The following is a 7,749-nucleotide window of genomic DNA, read 5'->3' on the forward strand; positions in this document are numbered from 1 at the left end:
TCACTATTAAAGTTCAAATCTATTGGATCTGCCCAAAGTCACTCACGATCTGCCATAGCCAATCGCTAACGGGGTGTCGTGAGTGACGTATGTCACGCGCCGAAGAGGATTATGTTTACAATAGGATTTCAGTCAACAAGCGCCGCAGGTTTTGTTAATCTAGGAACAATTATTAATTCGAAATGTATATTTGACACGAAGGACAGTGATATATACATCCAACGGTGGAAGCTGTGTCTAATCATTACAAATACGCCGCTGTGGTCGTTTTCTGATCTGCCGTAAATGCTGTAACGTTAGCTGCTACAGTGAATGATCAGTCTGTCTCTATCTGCAGATGTGTAATAAACAACAACAATTTTTCATATTACGTCTTATTGTTTCTTAATTACTTTAATTATGGTCTTCAAAGTATGTGTTTGTACATTTTTATATGGCATTTAGTTTTTTTAGTAAAACAAATCAACCATTGCCATCTGAAACTGAAAATCAAATATCTTCAAAGTATGGTTTTTCACATTTTTATTTATGACAATTATTTTTTTTAAATCACAACCAAGTTGTATGATTTACAACATGTAAAACTGACACACCAACCTCCTGCACGAGTGCACAAAGGGGCTCAAAATGTTCTATTCATCACAAGAATCAGTAATATACAGTTGGGAATATGAGCGTCTGACATGACTCCTGAGCGGATCTTCAACAATAGTTTAGCAGCCAGGACTCGGGGCTTCCGAACACCGCGAACACCAGGCTAAACCGTCCGTCCAAAATGTCACGGTCATCGTGCACTACACTGCATGAAAAGTGGGATTTTCGTCCCCGTAAACTGTCGGAAATCTCCCTAATTTTCGGCAGTTAACGACAATTTACAGACTGTGAACGTCGCGTTCCACTGTGCCACATATTGACGGAAACGAACCATGACGTATGCATGGAGCGCTCGCGGAGGTGTGAATGGCCCTAATTAGCATATGAATGTCACGATACACTTAACAAAAGTGAAGGGAAGGACTCAAGTGCAGTGAAGGGATGATTTATTAACAAAGTAAAACAAAACACAAAGCAAAAACCCACGAGGGGGAAAACATACTCAACAAAACATAAAACTGAACTTGAACTGAAATACCATACACTGACCATGAATAACACCAGGGAACAGGGGAGACATAAGACAAAGATCCAACACAGACTGCAAACATGAAGGAACTTAAATAGGGAACAAATCAAGAGGGAACAGGTGGGAGAACTCAAACACTAATTAGGTAACGAGGGGGAGGATCAAACAATGACAAGAGCACATGGCTCAACATAACAAAACCACCCATGTGCTAACACGACAGGACAGACACGTGACACTACCCCCCCTCAACGGAGCGGCTACCAGACGCTCCATCAGACTGGACGGGAGGGACAGACCAGGGCGGGACGGGAGGGACAGACCAGGGCGGGACGGGGGGGACAGAGACATCAGGCGACCGGGGCGGAACAGAAAGTCCATAGGGCGGTGAGGGAGAAACACAGAGTTCATTGGGCAGTGAAGGAAAAACACAGAGTCCATCGGGTGGCCAGGGCTGTGAAGACCCCTCGGGCGGCCAGGCCGGTGAAGACCCCTCGGGCGGCCAGGGCGGTGAAGACCCCTCGGGCGGCCAGGATGGAGCAGATCTTTCAGGTGGCCAGGGCGGTGAAAACCCCTCGGGTGGCCAGGGCGGTGCAGACCCCTCGGGCGGCCAGGGCGGTGAAGACCCCTCGGGGGGCCAGGGCCAGGGCGGTGAAGACCCCTCGGGCGGCCAGGGCGGTGAAGACCCCTCGGGCGGCCAGGGCGGTGAAGACCCCTCGGGCGGCCAGGGCGGTGAAGACCTCTCGGGTGGCCAGGGCGGTGAAGACCCCTCGGGCGGCCAGGGCGGTGAAGATCCCTCGGGCGGCCAGGGCGGTGAAGACCCTTCGGGCGGCCAGGGCGGTGAAGACCCCTCGGGCGGCCAGGGCGGTGAAGACCCCTCGGGCGGCCAGGGCGGTGAAGACCCCTCGGGCGCCCAGGGCGGTGAAGACCCGTCGGGCGGCCAGGGCGGTGAAGACCCCTCGGGCGGCCAGGGCGGTGAAGACCCCTCGGGCGGCCAGGGCGGTAAAGACCCCTCGGGCGGCCAGGGCGGTGAAGACCCTTCGGGTGGCCAGGGCGGTGAAGACCCCTCGGGCGGCCAGGGCGGCGAAGAGCCCTCGGGCAGCCAGGGCAGTGAAGATCCCTCGGGCGGCCAGGACGGAGCAGATCCCTCAGGACCAGACACCGGCTCGGGAACAGGCGCTGGCTCTGCCTCCGGCTCGGGAACAGGCGCCGGCTCAGGAACTGACACTAAAACAGACACAGTCACAAGAACAGACACAAACACAGACAAAAACGCTGGGTCCTGAACCAACATGAGCTCCGGCTCAGGGACAGGCACCGGCTCAGGGACAGGCACCGGCTCAGGGACAGGCACCGGCTCAGGGACAGGCACCGGCTCAGGGACAGGCACCGGCTCAGGGACAGGCACCGGTTCAGGGACAGGCACCGGCTCAGGGACAGGCACCGGCTCAGGGACAGGCACCGGCTCAGGGACAGGCACCGGCTCAGGGACCGGCTCAGGGACAGGCACCGGCATGGCCTCCGCCTCTGAAACAGGCATGGGCTCTGGCTCAGGTACAGTAACAGCAAAGACTGGCATCTCCAAAATCCGAGCCAGATGCTCCAAATAGTTCGTCACAGCTTTCGCAGCCACGCAAAAGGGGATCTCTGGCTCGGTCTCAGACTGGACAGACGGGACATGAACAGTCTCTCGCTGGGCAGACGGGACGTGAACAGTCTCTCGCTGGGCAGACGGGACGTGAACAGTCTCTCGCTGGGCAGACGGGACGTGAACAGTCTCTCGCTGGGCAGACGGGACATGAACAGTCTCTCGCTGGGCAGACGGGACGTGAACAGTCTCTCGCTGGGCAGACGGGACGTGAACAGTCTCTCGCTGGGCAGACGGGACCTGAACAGTCTCTCGCTGGGCAGACGGGCATTTCCTCCTCCTTCTCCGTCCGTGACGGCGAGAAGTGGGTCCTGACCTGTCCCTATAGATGGGCGAAAATTGACTTGACCCAAATGAGGCGATGAAGTAGTCCGGGCAATCCAAATAGTCGTCATCGTAATCCAGATTTCCCCAGTCAAAGTCCTCATCCTCCATCCTGCTGAGTCCTCAAGTTGGTTGGATCTTTCTGTCACGATACACTTAACAAAAGTGAAGGGAAGGACTCAAGTGCAGTGAAGGGATGATTTATTAACAAAGTAAAACAAAACACAAAGCAAAAACCCACGAGGGGGAAAACATACTCAACAAAACATAAAACTGAACTTGAACTGAAATACCATACACTGACCATGAATAACACCAGGGAACAGGGGAGACATAAGACAAAGATCCAACACAGACTGCAAACATGAAGGAACTTAAATAGGGAACAAATCAAGAGGGAACAGGTGGGAGAACTCAAACACTAATTAGGTAACGAGGGGGAGGATCAAACAATGACAAGAGCACATGGCTCAACATAACAAAACCACCCATGTGCTAACACGACAGGACAGACACGTGACAATGAATAGCAGCACTGCGCGCGCCTTGCCAGAGAATGGCTTGAATTTCCTCACTCAGTACTGGTTGAAATTCACTACATTTAAACAAGAAAATCACTCGTGATTGGTTGGCAGATCTGTTATTATTGGTCAGCTTACATAAAATTATAATAATAATAATTTATTTATATATATTCATATGATATGCTATTATGTTGTATATTCATGTCATTGTTATCCTATGGACTAAACTATTATTACCATCAAGGACATGAATTTATTGAAGAAAGGAACATATGCCAGATACTGTTTATTCAAAGAAATAGCTTTATTAGAACAAACACACAATGTACAAAGCATAGGAGAACATCTTCAAAGCACAGAAAACATGTCCTCCACCCTCTGGAAACATGGGATAACATACATACAGCACTACAGTTATACAAATAAATCAATAATATATTGCATCTTTATTCAAAAATAAATTGCCCTGAATGGCATCAGAATTGGGCACCAGATATATCAAACACAATGTACAGTGGAGGCAGAATTATGAACAAATAATAAGGATGTAATTTATAGGGATAGTTCAGTTTGAAATTAATTTTTGATATGTTTTAGCTTACCTCAAGGGCATCCAAGATGTAGGTGTCTTTGTTTCCACAATATTTTCAATTTTGATATTTTTAGGTCAAACCGTTCTTGTCTGTCAGTCATATAATGGAGGTCTATGGTCACCACCTCAAAGAGCATGCACAGAGAAGTCCAAATTAAACATGATTTAATGACTCATAAATTAAGTACACATTGATGGCCTAAGACACGAAACGAGCGATTTGTGAGAGAAAACAAACACTTTATATATATATATATATACACACACTGTTCATTTTCTCACACAAACCGCTCGTTTCGTATCTTAAGCCATCAATGTGTACTTACAGTTACGAGTCATTAAATCATGTTTAATCTGGATTTCTCTGTGCATGCTCTTTTAAGAGATCCCCATAGATTTGCATTATATGACTGACAGACAAGAATGGTTTGACGTAAAAATATAAAAATTGAAACTACTGTGGAAACAAAGACATCTTGGATGCGCTTGAGGTAAGCTAAAACATATCAAAAATTAATTTTAAAGTGAACTATCCCTTTAAAACTCTTAATTCAAGTCCTGTAGGCTCATCGGGGCGTAGTGAATCCTCCACCTCCAAGTCTTTGCGACGCGTGCTTGAGGTGCTCACACACGTTCACCTTGATGTACATACACCTCAGTGGCTATGGAACCAAATTTCATGATCCCTTCTGCAAAGTTGAAAAAGACCAATGATTTAGATGTATGCAAAGGCAATCTGCCCCAAGTCCCCACATTTGTAAGCAAAAATATGTTTCCTTTGCATCCACTACCTGGTTTCCTTCAGGCGATGGCGGATGTCGACCAGTAGTTTCAGGACATTTTTCTGGAACACTGAAATAAACAAACACATTTGGTGAGGTTTGCAATGCTCTAATTAGAATAGCAAAGTTTGCTAGCTCACAAGAGAGAAGGTGTCTATTAAAAGTGTCTTCTCCACTGCCAATAGATCAATACTTACCAGTCTCAGTCACTGCATCTCCCAGTCTCAGTCACTGCATCTACACCACAAAAAATGTGTTATACAAGTTATTATCAAATGATGAAACTGAACATATTTATAAGATGATAAATAATAAATCTGCAATATTGTAACAATTAGAGATACATCTATAAAACTTGGTGAACTGCAAAGTACTTTGATGAAAATTGCGGCCTTAATTGTAAAAAAATTCTAAATTACTTGATTTCTTGTTCAAAGCAATGTGTACACTGTGTAACAGGCATCCAGGGTCATATGACCACCACCTGAATAGCAAAATAATCCTAAATGAGCTTAATGTGAACGCAGCCGACAACTCACCGTGCCTGTCATGTGCTGAGATCACTGCGCTGTACTCTTTTATCATGTCTGGACCTGGGCGGGGGACTGGGGGCATCACTACGGGATCGGTCTTCATGGATTTATTAGTTCCATATGGTTATACCTGAAATTAAAATAATTTTGTAATTATAATACGTTTCCTGTTGTGTTAGTATATGTGCACTGGAAGCCTCAGCACACAAACAAATTCCTTATGTGTGCAAGGCAAGCACACTAGATAATAAAGCTCTTTCTGATTCAGATTCAAAGTAATAGCAGTGATTTGAAGACTGTGTGCCTCGCACCATCACTGTACGTGCTGTGACCCATCATGTCTGGACCTGAAGGTGTGCCTCGAACAATCTCTGTGCAGGACCTGATGGTGAATCGAACACTGGACCTAGTAACATTTAAACTTGGCCAAACATTAATGAATATAACATGCCATGTTCCAGTTCTCTTTGGCGTTTTCACCACTGTCTTACTCTCAAAGTCATCCGTAAACACAGACGTTAATACCAAATTAGTTTAGTTTTACTGTTTATTTGACTGGGGCCTGATCAAAAGAAAAGAGGATGAGATCACAACACGTAACGTTACCTTGTTTAGGTGTTTTTTCTCCTATCAGGGAAAGGCACCTCACTCCTTACAGCACCTGAGAGACAAAACAAATGCGTTAACAAACATCACAAACAGATGGAGTTAAAGATTTCACTCCATCACACAACAGCGTTGCAGTTTTACAAACAAGGATAGAGCATACAAGCACATTACGAACTTTGAGTTTGTATGATCCTGGCACATATAATTTTTCCATAATTTCTGACGATATTCAGAGTAAACGCATTGGGAAAAGCCCGTTGAACACCCAATACGAGTTAGTTTTGATTACTAGCAAAGAATGGTAGCTACCTAGCAGCCAGATAACAACGTGCAAAATACAATTTAGTGTCCCAAATTGACATGAAACTAAAAAAGAATTAAGAGCAGCAAGCTAACGCAAAACAAAAAAACTGTGCCGTTAAGGTTAACGCCCTTGAACATTCGCGGCAGTAATCACAGCAGGTTTGTGAAACGCTAAACTACCAAACACTATAAGTAGACATGGACATAGAATTCACTAGATTGGACGAACTTACCTTCAATTTAGAGGAGATGGGTTCACCAGTGATCATGACGGCGATGTAGGCTGAATATCTGTGCCGTTATTTTCTGCTTCCTTTATTGGGATTTTGCATCTGTGCCGTTATTTTCTGCTTGAAAAACCAACCATGTGAAAAACACGCTGAATCGCGCCGCTCGCGCCACATGGCTCGCATGTTGCCTCGGCCTATCAGAGTGGCTGGCGTTACAGGTTGGGTTATGATGATATGTTGCCTCAGCCAATCAGAGTGACGTTCACTGGATTTCGACTGTGGTTGAAATCAAAGCTCTTGATAGAGTTGTCCTCGGCTGTCCATGACTTTTCTGTTGCTGTTAGTTCTTTTTAAATTAGGAATAAGGTGGATAGACCTAATATAGGCTACCATGAAATGAAAAATACAAACAGGGTGTGCATAAATAAATAACTTGATTAGGCTACTTAAAATAAATAAACCAGTAAAAAACAAAAAAAACAAAAAAAAACATCTGGTTATAACTGTGAATTAACATCCAAAGATGTTATCATATAATTTGAAAACTGCTTCTGTAAATGTTATGATGAATCCTATAATTTTATTAGGTAAATTTCATATTCATAAGAGTAAAATGAATAATTCTAAACCTTGTTTGAAGTTTTTTTTTTTGGTCTGATTTTCCGTTGTATATTGAGTCTCTCTATCGATAAAAATGTAGTGATACAATTGTATTTACTAAAGAATATTGAAGCTAATTGAAAAGTGAATTAATGTGTATGCTATTTTCTTTCTTTAAGTAGTACAAATTACTGGTTTCTAGCTTTCTCTTAAATCATTATATTATACATAATAGATAGTCCTTTTCCCCTTTTTATTTTATTTTTTCAATTCTGTCCTATTTTTATTTTTTCTTATTCATTTATAGTGAAATTATTATTTGTTGATTGTTATCTTTTTGGATACCATGCTATTGTTGTAATTGTTGTGCATTATGTGTAATGTAAAAAAAAAAAAAAAAAAAAAAAACACTGTGAGCCTGATCTATTTCTACCAGAAATTGTCCTAGAATGAGGTATATCTTTCAGAAAAATGTTACCTG

General features: G+C 44.2%; 1 long non-coding RNA gene across 3 annotated transcripts; it reads right to left on the bottom strand.

Annotated features, from left to right (window-relative positions):
* Window positions 1-4,702: 4,702 nt before the first annotated feature.
* LOC120477555 (uncharacterized) lies at window positions 4,703-6,686 on the bottom strand. Of its 3 annotated transcripts, none has more exons than XR_005622419.2 (6): window positions 6,672-6,686; window positions 6,133-6,187; window positions 5,533-5,656; window positions 5,191-5,230; window positions 5,003-5,063; window positions 4,703-4,900 (listed from the first exon to the last, which is right to left on the bottom strand). It is a non-coding gene; the product is annotated as an uncharacterized LOC120477555 (long non-coding RNA). The 3 variants fall into 3 exon arrangements; XR_016147519.1 differs by lacking the exon at window positions 6,672-6,686 and adding an exon at window positions 6,445-6,459; XR_016147518.1 differs by lacking the exons at window positions 6,133-6,187; window positions 6,672-6,686 and having other exon boundaries at window positions 5,533-5,836.
* Between the last annotated feature and the right edge of the window lie 1,063 nt (window positions 6,687-7,749).

This window comes from Pimephales promelas, chromosome 19, assembly GCF_988280905.1.
Source record: "Pimephales promelas chromosome 19, fPimPro1.hap1.1, whole genome shotgun sequence".
Classification (NCBI taxonomy): Eukaryota; Metazoa; Chordata; class Actinopteri; order Cypriniformes; family Leuciscidae; genus Pimephales; species Pimephales promelas.